At 46.2% G+C, this 15,358-nt stretch overlaps 4 non-coding genes and 1 pseudogene across 4 annotated transcripts; all 5 read left to right on the top strand.

Moving 5' to 3' along the window:
- The first annotated feature begins 709 nt into the window (after positions 1–709).
- Positions 710–858, top strand: LOC130304294 (U2 spliceosomal RNA; annotated as a pseudogene).
- A 5,469-nt stretch (positions 859–6,327) lies between these two features.
- LOC130304283 (U2 spliceosomal RNA) lies at positions 6,328–6,526 on the top strand. The gene has a single exon (XR_008854070.1). It is a non-coding gene; the product is annotated as a U2 spliceosomal RNA (small nuclear RNA).
- Positions 6,527–8,612: 2,086 nt separating this feature from the next.
- On the top strand, positions 8,613–8,803 carry LOC130304264 (U2 spliceosomal RNA). The gene has a single exon (XR_008854051.1). It is a non-coding gene; the product is annotated as a U2 spliceosomal RNA (small nuclear RNA).
- A 2,077-nt stretch (positions 8,804–10,880) lies between these two features.
- LOC130304266 (U2 spliceosomal RNA) lies at positions 10,881–11,071 on the top strand. The gene has a single exon (XR_008854053.1). It is a non-coding gene; the product is annotated as a U2 spliceosomal RNA (small nuclear RNA).
- Positions 11,072–13,166: 2,095 nt separating this feature from the next.
- Positions 13,167–13,357, top strand: LOC130304267 (U2 spliceosomal RNA). Its single transcript, XR_008854054.1, has one exon. It is a non-coding gene; the product is annotated as a U2 spliceosomal RNA (small nuclear RNA).
- Positions 13,358–15,358: the final 2,001 nt, after the last annotated feature.

Below are 15,358 nucleotides of genomic sequence, written 5' to 3' on the forward strand. Positions count from 1 at the left end.
AGCTGTTTGGTGATGTCGTCTATTACGGCCTTCATAGAAGCAACAGGAGATTGTTGCATCCATCTTGAACCCTCAGAACTACAGTGCTATGATGTCACTCACTTCCACAGGCCTTGCAGAGTGTAAACAACAACAACCCAGCTTTGTTGTGTATGTAACCAAAGGGATTTGTGATGTCACCTAGAACCTTCACAGCAGCGACAGCTTTATGAGGAGCATCAGCACTGCTCTGCCTGAGCAGAACCATCACCGCCATAGGTTGTCAAATAACCCGGATTTAACCCACACAGGTAAGTCCAATGGGGTGCAGGCATGTCCTCTATGCTTACAGCTTCCCGTGGGTGTTGGTTTGATACCGTTTGGGGACAGCCAAGGAGGCATCTGCAGGCAACAAAGGTAGGTGTGTGCTTGTGTGTGTGTTTCCTATGCAGATCCTAAGCCCAGTGTCACATGCAAGTAGGAGGAGTAAGAAGGGTTCCTGGCAAATCCGGGTTATGGATTGCATTTAAAAAGGCCCCGTGGGAGTGCAATGGGCCCCTGTCTTGCTGCTTAGCAATAATGGTATGGGTTTAGGTTCTGCTGTGTGTACTGGTGGTTGACTGCCCCCCAGCCCAGAGTGTGCATGGAAAATTGTCTGGCAGCCTCCCTGACAGCAAGCAGTGATAGTGCCCATGAAGGGGACCTTGTTGGGCCCGCCCCTTTCACGGTTATCGCTTCTCGGCCTTTTGGCTAAGATCAAGTGTAGTATCTGCATTTGGTCTGGTCGGAAGGTGTCTGTGGTACCCCGCTTCTCGGCCTTGGGGGATTGTCTCTCCTTACGGAGCGACTTCACCCCCTTGCTGCTATTGGGGAGCGGGCTTAGTCCACAGACAACGGGTTGCGATCCCCCTGTCTCTGGGACCTTGTGTCTCAGAAGGCATTTTCGGTACGTTGAGCGTTACCTGTAGCTTCGGAAGCACCTAGGGTACCCCCGACCTCTGCCTTGGGTAAGGGTTCCGCTTTTATAGCGGGATTCCGAGCCCCTGCTGCTATTGGGGAAGGGGCTTAGTCCCTGGGTGTGGAAGATGCCGTTCTCCTGGGCTTTCCCCTCTGGGGAAATGTCGATGCGAAATACCATCCGCATAGAGGTGTCGGAGAGCCATCGTCAGTTGAAGAACCTCCGCTTCATTGCGGAGGTGATTCTTCTTGACTACTTCCGCCTCAATAGGGAGGACATCCTGTGTCTAAATGACCAGGAAAGCCGTGGCCTGTATACCGTCACCTTCACGGCCACGGCGTGTTGCGATAACATCTATGCAACCTTGTCTGGTGCGGACCAGAGGGACGATCGACTCGACGGTCTTTCGTTCCAGTTCCTCTATGGTGAGGAACATATACCGTTGGTGGTGGCTATGCACAGCCCTCATGTGACCACGGAGGATATAGCCACTTTTCTTCGGCGATACTGCGAAGAGGTGCGGTTCGCAAACAAAATCTTGAACTCCGTGCGGTTCTGGAACGGCAAGAGGAAGGTCTGGGTCAAGCTCCGTAAGGATCCCGGTGGTATTGGGGGTCTTTGCCATCCGCCCCCAAATTTTGCCATCGGGAGAGTTCGGGGCTTCCTGTTCTATCCTCAAATGCCTATGTACTGCCGAAATTGCTTGAGGTTTGGCCACACCCAGGAGACCTGCGGCGCGGAGCGTGTGATTCGCTGCAATAGGTGTGGCCAAGAAGGTCACATAGCCTCAAGATGTAGCCATTCGATAAGGTGCAACCTCTGCGGAGAGGAAAATCACGATTTTAATTCCTGTCCCCATAAAGCAAAAACTACGATGGGTGGGTCAAGGCTGGGCCCACCCAAAGAGGGGACAGGACAAAAGACGTCCTTTTTTAAGATGCCCAAACCCCAGATGGCAGGTACTGATGGGTCCAGGCCCAAGACCTCTGGTGCTCCATCGGGGGGCCCACCGGTGGTAGTGCTAGGGGGAGGCCATGGGGATTCCACGAAGCCCGGGCGGGTGATCGAGTTTACTGCCCGGGAAATTGAAAGACGTCGATCGACTTCCTACCTGGCTCAAGAGCCCGCCGAAACTTCTGAAGGGGGCTCACCTGTGGCGGGTGGCAGCCGACGGGCCTCGGTGGGGGCAAAGGTGGACCCAAAATTACAGCATAAGCCAGGTACTGGCTTGGCCCAGGGTCGCCCTGCTCCGGACGAAGAGGCCCCGGTGAAAGCCCGCCGGAAGGGGAGCCAGGTGGCCAGGTCTGAGCCCGTTCCTGTTACTCCGCCTATACAGGACAGGGCCAAGAAGACAAGTGGCGCCAAACCAGGGTTTGCTGCCCCGCCAGCAGTGGACCCGGTGGGTAAAACTGGCCATCGTCGATCGATGGGGAAGTTGGAGCAACAGTCCTCAGCAACGCTTGCTGGGGAACAAGCGATGAAAACTTCCCAAGGTAGCGGCAAAGGTTCCGGAAAAGAGGCCTCACAGGCCCCTGTGCAGCAGTTCCAGTCGTCAAATGATGAAAGAAGACGCAGATCCATCAGCCGGGGGCCAGAGATTACATCGAGTGAGAGCAACACAGAGGATATGGACAGCAGTGTGACATTTAAAAGACAAAGAGAAGAAGAAGAGGAAGACATTCAAAGGAAAGCGGCGTGCCGTAGTTCGGACGAGAGCGAGCTCAGGGTCGGGGCATCATCGATCTCAAGCTCCGACCCTCAGAACATCAAGGAGCTGATGACCCCGCAGGCGGGGGATGACGGTACGCAGCTTATTATTGACTTTGATTCTCCAAGCACGGACTCTCCATAAACTATGCCTATCCCTGTAAAAATTGCCTCACTCAATGTGAGGTCCTTAAAGAGCCCTGATCGCAGGGCTGCTTTATTTTCTTATCTAGAGACATGTGACTTTGACCTTTGCCTGCTACAAGAATGTGGAATCCCTAGTAAAATGGACTATAAAGACTTAAAAGAAGACTGGAAGCTGGGCCCATCCATATGGTCCGGTGCAAATGACTGTCGTTCTGTGGGTGTTGGGCTGCTCTGCCGAGGCCAGTCCTTTTCTATTCATACAGTAACTGAGATTGTGCCTGGCAGAGCTCTTTTAATTCATCTATATTTTAATGGACTTTTAATTCGTGTTTTAAATGTGTATGCCCCTCCTGATAAACAGGAGCGGGCAGAACTATTTGAAATTTTACCACTGTTTTGTGTTGGGTCTTCCCCCCTGCTGGTGGGAGGTGATTTTAACTGCATACGTGATGGGGAACACCGGCAGGGTGGGGATATTAATCGTAAAGACCGCACTTCTTACCTGCTTAAAAATTTTATTGATGATTTTAATTTGAAAGATTGCTGGAAGGATCTCTTGCCGGAGGACCCGGGCGCCACATGGTCCAATGGAAGAGTGAGCTCCAGAATCGATTTTATTTTTTCCTCTAGAGCTTTTAAACCCCTGAAATGCACGCTCGAGCAGAATATCTTCTCTGATCATAAGCTCCTCTTGGTGGGCCTGGAGCTAGAGGGGGAGCAAAAAGCAAAAAGGGGCCTCTGGAGATTAAACACCACACTCCTAGAGGACCCTGAGATAAAAGAGGAGTTTGTGCGGACCTACCAGTGCTGGCAATCACAAAGAAAACCCCACGAGCCTATGCTGCACTGGTGGGAGGGCACCAAATCTAAAATCAGATTTTTTTTTATCAAAGCAGGTAAGAAGAAGGCAAAAATGGAAAAACAGTGGTTTTATGTTCTTAACATGCGTTTAAATGTACTTTTTAAATTGAAAGAAGCTGGTATGGATGTAGAAAATGATATTTTAAACCTTAAAACTGAAATAAAACATGCCATAGAAAAGAAAGGGAAACAAATCATTTTTAACTCGCATGTGCAGCACCTGGAGGAGGGCGAGAAATGTTCCCGTTTCTTTTTTAAAAAAGTGATGAATAGGAGGGATATCATCCAAAACCTTGAGGGTGAATCCACTCCAAAAGGCATGTTAGATGCAGTTTTTAACTTCTACCAGCTTCTTTTTAATAAGAAAGATCTTAATCCATCCTTTTTAGAACATGTTCTTAATTCCCTTGATTTTAAGCTAGATGTTTTAGACCAGGAGGTTTTATCCCGTGATCTTAACTTAGATGAACTTTTATTTGTTTTTAAAAGTTTTTCTAGTGGGAAGGCCCCTGGGGAAGATGGTTTACCCATCGAATTTTATTTAGCTTTTTGGGATATTTTAAAGGATGATATGGTTTTATTGTATAAAGAAACTTTTATTGTTAATGAACTTCCCCCTTCCTAGAGGAGGGGGATTGTATCATTACTTTTTAAAAAGGGTGAAAAGGATATGCTAAAAAATTGGCGCCCCATCACACTTTTAAATGTCGATTATAAAGTTTTAGCCAAGTTATTAGCTGTCCGTTTTAAACCTTTTATTCATAAATTAATTCACCCAAATCAGGTTTGTGGGGTACCTGGAAGGTCTATAGCTGAATCCCTAAATATTTTAAGAGATGTTTTATGGTATTTTAAGGATAGAAATCAAACTGTAGCAATTTTATCCTTAGACTTTGAAAAAGCCTTTGATAGGGTCTCCCATGAATACCTGTTTTTAGTTCTTAAAAAGATGGCAGTGCCTGAAACGATTTTAAGCCGAATCATGCTTTTATACCGATCCTGTTTTAGTCAAGTCTCTGTTAATGGCTTTTTAACCAGCGGTGTTCCTCTTTTATCAGGTGTCAAACAGGGCTGCCCCCTGTCCCCACTCCTTTTTATTTGCGCAATCGAACCACTGATGGCCCTCCTCAGAAAAGACCGGGTAGTAAGAGGCGTACCGATACCTGGTGGAGGAGGGACCCATCTAAAGGTGTTGGGGTACATGGATGATGTCACCATACTGTGCCCGGACTCTCCATCCATGAGGGGGGCATTGAGGAACACCAGCTATTTCTGCGAGGTCTCTGGTTTTAAGCTAAACACAGATAAATGTGACTGTTTTTATATTGGCTCCTGGGATTCATCCATCACCCCAGGAGTCACAATGCAACAGGATCAAATTAAAGTTTTAGGTATTGTTTTTAACCAGGTCAATGATGGGAGCCCTAACTGGGATTCAGCTATAGCTAAGATGGAGAAGAAGATTTTAATGTGGAATCTTAGAAACCTTACCATGGAGGGGAAGATTTTAATAATAAAGATGGTTTTACTCCCTATTATGCTATACATTGCCATGGTATTTCCTCCATCTATTTTATACATTAAAAAAGTAACTAGAATTGTTTTTACTTTTTTATGGGGTTCAAAAATGGAGAAATTAAAGCGTGATTTTATGTACAAAAGTAAAGATAATGGCGGGAAAGATGTTCCTAACCTTTTTACTTTCTTTTACATAAAGTATTTCTGTTTCTGTTTTAAAATGATTAAATCCGATGGCATTTTTAGCTGCTTTTTAAGGTACGCTGCGGGCATGGTTTTTAAAAGATGGTTGCGCATCCCTCTGAACGCTCCGGTGCTTCTGTGTCCCCCAAAACATTATGTGGTGTTGGAAAAGACAGTCAGGCTCCTAGGTCTCCAAGATTTGGAGCCTGACATACTGGGGGACCAGAGAAAGGTATCAAAGGTCCTCAGGCGGAGTGAGGTTACCCTGGCAGTGTCCAATTTCACACAGGCAAGATCCAAAAAGGTATGGCGGAACGTGTACGGGAAGTTTCTGGCGAATGTACACAGGGATCTTGCCTGGGCAATCGTCCACCAGTGCCTCCCTACTCGTGAGTTCCAGCACAGGCGAGGACTGGTGGCGAGAGCCAAGTGCCCGAGAGATGGCTGCGGAGTGGACGAAACGGTGCTGCACATATTTTGGAACTGCCCTTTTGCACGGGAGCTTTGGAGGAAGGTAGGCCCACTTTTGAAGTGGGCCTGCGGCCTAAAAGATTTTAATCACGAATGTGTCTTTTACGGTCTTTTTAACTGCCCCAATTTTAAACAGCAGATGATCTGCTGGATGATTATTAATTGTTTTAAAAATGCCATCTGGAAAGTTAGGAACATCTTACTTTTTAAACATGATTTTATTGATGTTAAAAACTGTATAAAGCTGGCCCTGAGTGAGATGTACATCTATTACCTAAGAGACAAGAAACAGTTGGGGGCCAGCGAGGCAGCATCCATGTGGTGTCTGCCTCTATGGAACGAAATAACAATATAATCAGTTTTTATGACATTTGTATAATGTTTTATCCTGCCATTTCTATTTTTTCTCCTTTTATTACTGGTTTTATTATTTGTATTTTAAAACTTTTGTGAACCTTTTATTATTTTGCATTTTAAATTCTGTATGGTTTCTTATTTATTCAATAAAATTTTGTTGAAACCTAAAAAAAAAAAAAAAAAAAAAAAAAATCTGTTCTTATCAGTTTAATATCTGATACGTCCCCTATCTGGGGACCATATATTAAATGGATTTTTGAGAACGGGGGCCGATTTCGAAGCTTGCTTCCGTCGCCCTATGCATTGACCCGATATGGCAGTATCTTCGGGTACAGTGCACCACCCCCTTACAGGGTTAAAAAGAAAGATTCCTACTTTCATTGCTACCTGCTTGCTGGCTAGCCAGCTAGCCAGCCCTGTGGGCCTTGCTGCTGCTGCAGCCAAAAAACAAAAGGTGGTGCTGCTGCTGCTTCTGCTGCTTCTGCTTCTGCTTGTGTCTGGCCCCTGTTGGAGCGTCCAGGCACAGGACTTCTGCTGCTGCTGACTAAATGGCCTCCTTAATTGGATCATTTGAGTAGCCAGCACACCTGTGCAGGTAGGGCATGACATGATAGGCAGCTGCCTTGATAGCGGGTGGGTGCTGAATGTTCCTAATTGACAAAATAAGATTAATGCTTATGAAGAAATATAAAATCTCATCCCTTCCCCAATATCGCGCCACACCCCTACCCCTTAATTCCCTGGTTGAACGTGATGGACATATGTCTTTTTTCGACCGTACTAACTATGTAACTATGTAACATAACATGGGGGGGGGGGGGGGGGTCTCCTGGCTGTTCACACAGGTGTGTCATTGCTGTACATTGACCATGCATTGCTTCTGTGGTATTGCAAAGGCAAAGACAAATGCTTCCAGCCATCCATTGCACTAATGGATTGGTCATCAGCTGGCTGTCTATGTCCCGCATCAATATAGACCAAAGTACAGAGGGTTAGGCTATGCTATTGTGCACCTACCTGATGCATCAGAAGGTGCGAGGCCCTTGCTAAATTCTGTGCACAGACTTTGAGATCTATGCTTTAGACTGTATCTAAACCTGCTCCAACATGGACTGACATTCTGGCCTACTTTCAGCCGATGCGACTTGTCTGTCGCTGAACAGTCGCTTTTTATGTATTCAGCACCTATGTATAATGTTGTAAAAATGCTCTAGAAGCTAAAGTCGCAGAAATGTCACACATATTTGGCCTGCAACTTTCTGTGCGACAAATTCAGACAGGAAAAATCAGTATAAATCCTTAGAAAATTATCCCCCAGTGTCTCCATCTGCTGGCGGTATTGAATAAGCATTGCTGCACTGATGGGGTATGCATTAGACGAAAAAAAAGAAGAAAAAGAAGAATAATACGCCCAGAAAAGAGGCGAAAAGGAGAAAAACGTAAAAAAACGTGAAAAAAAAGTAAGAGGAAGAGAAGGGAAAAAAAGGTGGAAATGGGTTTAAAAGTGATTTCGGCGGAGAAATATATATATATATATATATATATATATATATATATATGCGCACACACACACATAGATATAAACGTATTCTCCGTTGAGATATTGCAGCCGCTGCTGTGTCCAGGCCCAGGAGCCTTAGCACTGTGCTGTGATGTCACTCAATACCACTGACATCACTAGGTGTAAACAACATCTCTCCTTTGCTGTGTATGTGACTATGGAGCTGTTTGGTGATGTCGTCTATTACGGCCTTCATAGAAGCAACAGGAGATTGTTGCATCCATCTTGAACCCTCAGAACTACAGTGCTATGATGTCACTCACTTCCACAGGCCTTGCAGAGTGTAAACAACAACAACCCAGCTTTGTTGTGTATGTAACCAAAGGGATTTGTGATGTCACCTAGAACCTTCACAGCAGCGACAGCTTTATGAGGAGCATCAGCACTGCTCTGCCTGAGCAGAACCATCACCGCCATAGGTTGTCAAATAACCCGGATTTAACCCACACAGGTAAGTCCAATGGGGTGCAGGCATGTCCTCTATGCTTACAGCTTCCCGTGGGTGTTGGTTTGATACCGTTTGGGGACAGCCAAGGAGGCATCTGCAGGCAACAAAGGTAGGTGTGTGCTTGTGTGTGTGTTTCCTATGCAGATCCTAAGCCCAGTGTCACATGCAAGTAGGAGGAGTAAGAAGGGTTCCTGGCAAATCCGGGTTATGGATTGCATTTAAAAAGGCCCCGTGGGAGTGCAATGGGCCCCTGTCTTGCTGCTTAGCAATAATGGTATGGGTTTAGGTTCTGCTGTGTGTACTGGTGGTTGACTGCCCCCCAGCCCAGAGTGTGCATGGAAAATTGTCTGGCAGCCTCCCTGACAGCAAGCAGTGATAGTGCCCATGAAGGGGACCTTGTTGGGCCCGCCCCTTTCACGGTTATCGCTTCTCGGCCTTTTGGCTAAGATCAAGTGTAGTATCTGTTCTTATCAGTTTAATATCTGATACGTCCCCTATCTGGGGACCATATATTAAATGGATTTTTGAGAACGGGGGCCGATTTCGAAGCTTGCTTCCGTCGCCCTATGCATTGACCCGATATGGCAGTATCTTCGGGTACAGTGCACCACCCCCTTACAGGGTTAAAAAGAAAGATTCCTACTTTCATTGCTACCTGCTTGCTGGCTAGCCAGCTAGCCAGCCCTGTGGGCCTTGCTGCTGCTGCAGCCAAAAAACAAAAGGTGGTGCTGCTGCTGCTTCTGCTGCTTCTGCTTCTGCTTGTGTCTGGCCCCTGTTGGAGCGTCCAGGCACAGGACTTCTGCTGCTGCTGACTAAATGGCCTCCTTAATTGGATCATTTGAGTAGCCAGCACACCTGTGCAGGTAGGGCATGACATGATAGGCAGCTGCCTTGATAGCGGGTGGGTGCTGAATGTTCCTAATTGACAAAATAAGATTAATGCTTATGAAGAAATATAAAATCTCATCCCTTCCCCAATATCGCGCCACACCCCTACCCCTTAATTCCCTGGTTGAACGTGATGGACATATGTCTTTTTTCGACCGTACTAACTATGTAACTATGTAACATAACATGGGGGGGGGGTCTCCTGGCTGTTCACACAGGTGTGTCATTGCTGTACATTGACCATGCATTGCTTCTGTGGTATTGCAAAGGCAAAGACAAATGCTTCCAGCCATCCATTGCACTAATGGATTGGTCATCAGCTGGCTGTCTATGTCCCGCATCAATATAGACCAAAGTACAGAGGGTTAGGCTATGCTATTGTGCACCTACCTGATGCATCAGAAGGTGCGAGGCCCTTGCTAAATTCTGTGCACAGACTTTGAGATCTATGCTTTAGACTGTATCTAAACCTGCTCCAACATGGACTGACATTCTGGCCTACTTTCAGCCGATGCGACTTGTCTGTCGCTGAACAGTCGCTTTTTATGTATTCAGCACCTATGTATAATGTTGTAAAAATGCTCTAGAAGCTAAAGTCGCAGAAATGTCACACATATTTGGCCTGCAACTTTCTGTGCGACAAATTCAGACAGGAAAAATCAGTATAAATCCTTAGAAAATTATCCCCCAGTGTCTCCATCTGCTGGCGGTATTGAATAAGCATTGCTGCACTGATGGGGTATGCATTAGACGAAAAAAAAGAAGAAAAAGAAGAATAATACGCCCAGAAAAGAGGCGAAAAGGAGAAAAACGTAAAAAAACGTGAAAAAAAAGTAAGAGGAAGAGAAGGGAAAAAAAGGTGGAAATGGGTTTAAAAGTGATTTCGGCGGATATATATATATATATATATATATATATATATATATATATGCGCACACACACACATAGATATAAACGTATTCTCCGTTGAGATATTGCAGCCGCTGCTGTGTCCAGGCCCAGGAGCCTTAGCACTGTGCTGTGATGTCACTCAATACCACTGACATCACTAGGTGTAAACAACATCTCTCCTTTGCTGTGTATGTGACTATGGAGCTGTTTGGTGATGTCGTCTATTACGGCCTTCATAGAAGCAACAGGAGATTGTTGCATCCATCTTGAACCCTCAGAACTACAGTGCTATGATGTCACTCACTTCCACAGGCCTTGCAGAGTGTAAACAACAACAACCCAGCTTTGTTGTGTATGTAACCAAAGGGATTTGTGATGTCACCTAGAACCTTCACAGCAGCGACAGCTTTATGAGGAGCATCAGCACTGCTCTGCCTGAGCAGAACCATCACCGCCATAGGTTGTCAAATAACCCGGATTTAACCCACACAGGTAAGTCCAATGGGGTGCAGGCATGTCCTCTATGCTTACAGCTTCCCGTGGGTGTTGGTTTGATACCGTTTGGGGACAGCCAAGGAGGCATCTGCAGGCAACAAAGGTAGGTGTGTGCTTGTGTGTGTGTTTCCTATGCAGATCCTAAGCCCAGTGTCACATGCAAGTAGGAGGAGTAAGAAGGGTTCCTGGCAAATCCGGGTTATGGATTGCATTTAAAAAGGCCCCGTGGGAGTGCAATGGGCCCCTGTCTTGCTGCTTAGCAATAATGGTATGGGTTTAGGTTCTGCTGTGTGTACTGGTGGTTGACTGCCCCCCAGCCCAGAGTGTGCATGGAAAATTGTCTGGCAGCCTCCCTGACAGCAAGCAGTGATAGTGCCCATGAAGGGGACCTTGTTGGGCCCGCCCCTTTCACGGTTATCGCTTCTCGGCCTTTTGGCTAAGATCAAGTGTAGTATCTGTTCTTATCAGTTTAATATCTGATACGTCCCCTATCTGGGGACCATATATTAAATGGATTTTTGAGAACGGGGGCCGATTTCGAAGCTTGCTTCCGTCGCCCTATGCATTGACCCGATATGGCAGTATCTTCGGGTACAGTGCACCACCCCCTTACAGGGTTAAAAAGAAAGATTCCTACTTTCATTGCTACCTGCTTGCTGGCTAGCCAGCTAGCCAGCCCTGTGGGCCTTGCTGCTGCTGCAGCCAAAAAACAAAAGGTGGTGCTGCTGCTGCTTCTGCTGCTTCTGCTTCTGCTTGTGTCTGGCCCCTGTTGGAGCGTCCAGGCACAGGACTTCTGCTGCTGCTGACTAAATGGCCTCCTTAATTGGATCATTTGAGTAGCCAGCACACCTGTGCAGGTAGGGCATGACATGATAGGCAGCTGCCTTGATAGCGGGTGGGTGCTGAATGTTCCTAATTGACAAAATAAGATTAATGCTTATGAAGAAATATAAAATCTCATCCCTTCCCCAATATCGCGCCACACCCCTACCCCTTAATTCCCTGGTTGAACGTGATGGACATATGTCTTTTTTCGACCGTACTAACTATGTAACTATGTAACATAACATGGGGGGGGGGGGGGGGGGGTCTCCTGGCTGTTCACACAGGTGTGTCATTGCTGTACATTGACCATGCATTGCTTCTGTGGTATTGCAAAGGCAAAGACAAATGCTTCCAGCCATCCATTGCACTAATGGATTGGTCATCAGCTGGCTGTCTATGTCCCGCATCAATATAGACCAAAGTACAGAGGGTTAGGCTATGCTATTGTGCACCTACCTGATGCATCAGAAGGTGCGAGGCCCTTGCTAAATTCTGTGCACAGACTTTGAGATCTATGCTTTAGACTGTATCTAAACCTGCTCCAACATGGACTGACATTCTGGCCTACTTTCAGCCGATGCGACTTGTCTGTCGCTGAACAGTCGCTTTTTATGTATTCAGCACCTATGTATAATGTTGTAAAAATGCTCTAGAAGCTAAAGTCGCAGAAATGTCACACATATTTGGCCTGCAACTTTCTGTGCGACAAATTCAGACAGGAAAAATCAGTATAAATCCTTAGAAAATTATCCCCCAGTGTCTCCATCTGCTGGCGGTATTGAATAAGCATTGCTGCACTGATGGGGTATGCATTAGACGAAAAAAAAGAAGAAAAAGAAGAATAATACGCCCAGAAAAGAGGCGAAAAGGAGAAAAACGTAAAAAAACGTGAAAAAAAAGTAAGAGGAAGAGAAGGGAAAAAAAGGTGGAAATGGGTTTAAAAGTGATTTCGGCGGAGAATATATATATATATATATATATATATATATATATATATATATATATGCGCACACACACACATAGATATAAACGTATTCTCCGTTGAGATATTGCAGCCGCTGCTGTGTCCAGGCCCAGGAGCCTTAGCACTGTGCTGTGATGTCACTCAATACCACTGACATCACTAGGTGTAAACAACATCTCTCCTTTGCTGTGTATGTGACTATGGAGCTGTTTGGTGATGTCGTCTATTACGGCCTTCATAGAAGCAACAGGAGATTGTTGCATCCATCTTGAACCCTCAGAACTACAGTGCTATGATGTCACTCACTTCCACAGGCCTTGCAGAGTGTAAACAACAACAACCCAGCTTTGTTGTGTATGTAACCAAAGGGATTTGTGATGTCACCTAGAACCTTCACAGCAGCGACAGCTTTATGAGGAGCATCAGCACTGCTCTGCCTGAGCAGAACCATCACCGCCATAGGTTGTCAAATAACCCGGATTTAACCCACACAGGTAAGTCCAATGGGGTGCAGGCATGTCCTCTATGCTTACAGCTTCCCGTGGGTGTTGGTTTGATACCGTTTGGGGACAGCCAAGGAGGCATCTGCAGGCAACAAAGGTAGGTGTGTGCTTGTGTGTGTGTTTCCTATGCAGATCCTAAGCCCAGTGTCACATGCAAGTAGGAGGAGTAAGAAGGGTTCCTGGCAAATCCGGGTTATGGATTGCATTTAAAAAGGCCCCGTGGGAGTGCAATGGGCCCCTGTCTTGCTGCTTAGCAATAATGGTATGGGTTTAGGTTCTGCTGTGTGTACTGGTGGTTGACTGCCCCCCAGCCCAGAGTGTGCATGGAAAATTGTCTGGCAGCCTCCCTGACAGCAAGCAGTGATAGTGCCCATGAAGGGGACCTTGTTGGGCCCGCCCCTTTCACGGTTATCGCTTCTCGGCCTTTTGGCTAAGATCAAGTGTAGTATCTGTTCTTATCAGTTTAATATCTGATACGTCCCCTATCTGGGGACCATATATTAAATGGATTTTTGAGAACGGGGGCCGATTTCGAAGCTTGCTTCCGTCGCCCTATGCATTGACCCGATATGGCAGTATCTTCGGGTACAGTGCACCACCCCCTTACAGGGTTAAAAAGAAAGATTCCTACTTTCATTGCTACCTGCTTGCTGGCTAGCCAGCTAGCCAGCCCTGTGGGCCTTGCTGCTGCTGCAGCCAAAAAACAAAAGGTGGTGCTGCTGCTGCTTCTGCTGCTTCTGCTTCTGCTTGTGTCTGGCCCCTGTTGGAGCGTCCAGGCACAGGACTTCTGCTGCTGCTGACTAAATGGCCTCCTTAATTGGATCATTTGAGTAGCCAGCACACCTGTGCAGGTAGGGCATGACATGATAGGCAGCTGCCTTGATAGCGGGTGGGTGCTGAATGTTCCTAATTGACAAAATAAGATTAATGCTTATGAAGAAATATAAAATCTCATCCCTTCCCCAATATCGCGCCACACCCCTACCCCTTAATTCCCTGGTTGAACGTGATGGACATATGTCTTTTTTCGACCGTACTAACTATGTAACTATGTAACATAACATGGGGGGGGGGGTCTCCTGGCTGTTCACACAGGTGTGTCATTGCTGTACATTGACCATGCATTGCTTCTGTGGTATTGCAAAGGCAAAGACAAATGCTTCCAGCCATCCATTGCACTAATGGATTGGTCATCAGCTGGCTGTCTATGTCCCGCATCAATATAGACCAAAGTACAGAGGGTTAGGCTATGCTATTGTGCACCTACCTGATGCATCAGAAGGTGCGAGGCCCTTGCTAAATTCTGTGCACAGACTTTGAGATCTATGCTTTAGACTGTATCTAAACCTGCTCCAACATGGACTGACATTCTGGCCTACTTTCAGCCGATGCGACTTGTCTGTCGCTGAACAGTCGCTTTTTATGTATTCAGCACCTATGTATAATGTTGTAAAAATGCTCTAGAAGCTAAAGTCGCAGAAATGTCACACATATTTGGCCTGCAACTTTCTGTGCGACAAATTCAGACAGGAAAAATCAGTATAAATCCTTAGAAAATTATCCCCCAGTGTCTCCATCTGCTGGCGGTATTGAATAAGCATTGCTGCACTGATGGGGTATGCATTAGACGAAAAAAAAGAAGAAAAAGAAGAATAATACGCCCAGAAAAGAGGCGAAAAGGAGAAAAACGTAAAAAAACGTGAAAAAAAAGTAAGAGGAAGAGAAGGGAAAAAAAGGTGGAAATGGGTTTAAAAGTGATTTCGGCGGAGAATATATATATATATATATATATATATATATATATATATATATATATATGCGCACACACACACATAGATATAAACGTATTCTCCGTTGAGATATTGCAGCCGCTGCTGTGTCCAGGCCCAGGAGCCTTAGCACTGTGCTGTGATGTCACTCAATACCACTGACATCACTAGGTGTAAACAACATCTCTCCTTTGCTGTGTATGTGACTATGGAGCTGTTTGGTGATGTCGTCTATTACGGCCTTCATAGAAGCAACAGGAGATTGTTGCATCCATCTTGAACCCTCAGAACTACAGTGCTATGATGTCACTCACTTCCACAGGCCTTGCAGAGTGTAAACAACAACAACCCAGCTTTGTTGTGTATGTAACCAAAGGGATTTGTGATGTCACCTAGAACCTTCACAGCAGCGACAGCTTTATGAGGAGCATCAGCACTGCTCTGCCTGAGCAGAACCATCACCGCCATAGGTTGTCAAATAACCCGGATTTAACCCACACAGGTAAGTCCAATGGGGTGCAGGCATGTCCTCTATGCTTACAGCTTCCCGTGGGTGTTGGTTTGATACCGTTTGGGGACAGCCAAGGAGGCATCTGCAGGCAACAAAGGTAGGTGTGTGCTTGTGTGTGTGTTTCCTATGCAGATCCTAAGCCCAGTGTCACATGCAAGTAGGAGGAGTAAGAAGGGTTCCTGGCAAATCCGGGTTATGGATTGCATTTAAAAAGGCCCCGTGGGAGTGCAATGGGCCCCTGTCTTGCTGCTTAGCAATAATGGTATGGGTTTAGGTTCTGCTGTGTGTACTGGTGGTTGACTGCCCCCCAGCCCAGAGTGTG

Source organism: Hyla sarda, unplaced genomic scaffold (genome assembly GCF_029499605.1).
Source record: "Hyla sarda isolate aHylSar1 unplaced genomic scaffold, aHylSar1.hap1 scaffold_1268, whole genome shotgun sequence".
Taxonomy (NCBI): Eukaryota; Metazoa; Chordata; class Amphibia; order Anura; family Hylidae; genus Hyla; species Hyla sarda.